Genomic DNA, 3,113 nt, shown 5'->3' on the forward strand with positions numbered 1-3,113 from the left:
CTCACCACAGTGCTGGTGGCGCCGGGGCAGTGGCATGGGTGAGGTGCAGGAATTGGGATGGTTGTCCCTAACCCACCTGAGTCAAGGGGAACAAGAGGTTCCCTGGGCGAGGCAGGGGCTGGGACGCTCCCCTCAAGGTAGGAGCACAAGGGTTTGGGTTGATGAAGGAGAGGCAAGGCTGTGTGGGGCCCAGGCTGCAGGTATCACCCGCTTGCTAGCCGCCCGGCCCTGCCTCGCCACCAGGCCGGTTTCTCCCATGGCGTGGCAGGATTGGGGCAGGGGCTATTTAGTTGCTGAGGGTATCACAGTGATGGTCCCCTGCTGCTGGCAGGGCCTGCAAGGGCTCTGCTGTGGGCTCAAGTCCTTGGCTGTGGATGTGACTTGTCTGGGTGCTCAAGGAAGGTGCCCGAGCAACGGGCTGTGTCAGCCTTGGGGTGCTGGTGAGCAGGAGGTGACCAGGCAGATGCGCCCTGCGAACCTCAGGTCCCCAACCTGTGTGGTGACCTGAGGACATGCTGCTGTTGGAGCAAGATTAGCCCGTGGGAGGCAGCCGAAGCACTGACACCGTGTGCTGGGAGAGTGCCCTGGGACAGGAGGCACGAGGAGGAGGTGAACGTCCTCTGGCTGCTGGGAACATGCCTCGGTGCTCTGCGGTGCTGGATCCAGGAGGTGGGGAAGCTGGGAAAGTTGCAACAGGTGAGGAAGGGCTGTGGGGACTGCCTGTTTGTTTGGACTTGGTAGGAATTAGCCACACCAGCACCTTTTGCAGGGAAGTGGGATGTGTCGAGCTGGGCAGGGGGCGTCCCCAGACAGAAGCTGTCACCATCCTGGGAAGCTGAGTGGCCCTGGGGACGTGGTACCTCCTGGAAGGAGTGCCAGAATGAGGGAAGCAAAAGCATCAAAGCCAAGTGTGGGGGTCGTGTACTGTGTAGGGGCAGCAGGATGGGGTGTGTGGAGAGATATGGTGCCGTCCGCTCTCCATGCTGCTCCGGAGCCAGGTGAGGAGTCTGGAGCCCTGCAGATGGGGTGCAGAGGGGATCAAGATGGCAGTGCAGGGTGGTGAGGCTCAGGCGGTGCTACTTTTGCATCATCCAAGGTGCAAGCAGGCCCAGCGTGTCCTCCTCCCCAGCTTGGGGCCTGTCCTTGCCCCAGGGCCCTGTAGGGACGCACTACCCAAGAGCTCCCAATGGCCTCTCTAGCCTGGTGGCTCCAAAGCAGCAGTGGTATCTGGCACAAAGATGGCAGGCAGGCTCAGACACACGGTGCGCTGCTCCGGAGGTGTTCCCATGGTTGGCTGGAGGAAGATGTCAGCCCAACAGCCCCACTCCTGTCTCTCCATCACGCAGGTTTTGGGATCGGCCACCTGTACATCACTTACTGGTGCCTGAACCTCAGCCAGGGCTGGCAGAGGCAGATCAAAGTATTTCTCTGCGCCGTTCAAAATAGATGACACAGTTTCAGGCAGGTTTCACGAAGACGTAGATGTGCAGAAACAGAGAGCATATGCGTACCTCGCACTTCACTCAGCGCTAAAGGCTCCTCTCCTGCTGCCTGGCAGCTATTTCTCAGCTCCGCTTGCAGCCCCCTCATCCTCCGGTTGCTTTTGTGGAAGAGGTGCCGTGCTGGAGACCCGGCTTCCTTTTATAGCCCTGAATGCGACTCGGAGGTCGCTCAGCTCCGTTCCCCCCCACGCACTTCATTATTAGCAATGGCCCGGCAGGAGGGGACAAGGTTTTTCCCCATCACCTTTCTGCAGATGGATAACGCCCTGCCTGCTGTGCTGGGAGCCCCGCGGGGACGAGCCAGAGGCCTCTCAGTGTTCGCGTGCTCTCAGCAACCCTGAGGAGGCGGCAAGGATGGTCACGGGCAGAGCCTCTGGAGTCCCAGTCCTGCCCATCTGTGACCCCCCTTCTGGGGCCCAAATTGCTGCCAGCGAGGCTGTGCGGGGGCTGCTGTGGGCACGGCAATCGGCTGGCTTTTATTGCTGGGTTGTTTTAAACCGGGTGGTGCCTGGAGCGGGTTGCTGGTGGCCACATGAAATCACTATAGTATGGGGATGTGGGGGGGACTGGGGAACTGAGGCAAGCAGAGAGAGGGAGCTGGGGAAAAGCTGATGGGAGGCAGGAGCACCTCTGCCCAGGGAACAGGGTACCCCTGGCCACTGAGTGTCATGGGTAGGGCTGAGCCCCTGGGCCCCACGGGCGCTGCCATCCCATGGAGACGTGCTCGGGGGGAGCGCAGCCCGCGGTGGAGACGTGGCAGCAGGAAACGGGGCAGACAGGAAGGAGGAGTGTGGCTGTGACCAGCACCCGTTGAAATCAGCCCAGCATTGCTGCAGCCTGCCCGGACTGAGGCCCCAGCAGGATGCCATTACTGCCTGCCACCATGGGCATGTGCCTGTCCCTCTGGCAGGGACCCAATGGCCCCATGGGCCCCACGCGTGGCTGAGCTCCAGGCAGAGGGTCAGGGCATCGCAGATGCATTCCTGGTGCCAGCAGGTTGAGAATCGGCACTGTTGCGAAGGGCCCCCCTCTGCGGAGGCCATGTGTCCTGCTGCTCTGGCGTGCAGCTGGGCGGTGAAAAGGAGCCCTGAGGAACAGGAAGGCCGGGGATGGAGGGAGCGGTTGTGTGCCTTGGCACTGTACCGAGGATAATGCAAGCATGTGAGCCTGGCGAGCAGGGACTGGGGACACTGTGTGTGTGTGGGTGAGCACTGGCAGCACAGCTTGAGGACTCTGGTGTGCAGCGGGGGGAGCTGGCAGCGAGCAGGGCTCCGGTGCACACTGGATGCACGCGCCCCCAAACCCAGGCTGGGGATGGTGCGGGAGCAATCCTTCCCCGGGGAGAGATGGGCACTGTGCATGGGCTGCTGTGGGGATGGAGCTGGGGTGCTGCAGGTATTCCACTGCCTGAGGAGGCTGGGATGCCCAGTGACCAGGTCCACCCTGTGCCGGGATCCCTGCTCCCTGCGCCTGGCACGCTGCAGGGGTGGTGAGTGACAAAACCGGATCCCAGCCAGGATGTGGTAGGGCTGATTCAGAGAGATGAAAGATGTCGTGTCTCACCAGCGCCAGGCCAGGCACTGGGGCGGGTGGCAGCCCCACGGAGGTAAC

This window comes from Phaethon lepturus, unplaced genomic scaffold (assembly GCF_000687285.1).
Source record: "Phaethon lepturus isolate BGI_N335 unplaced genomic scaffold, ASM68728v1 scaffold39644, whole genome shotgun sequence".
Lineage (NCBI taxonomy): Eukaryota > Metazoa > Chordata > Aves > Phaethontiformes > Phaethontidae > Phaethon > Phaethon lepturus.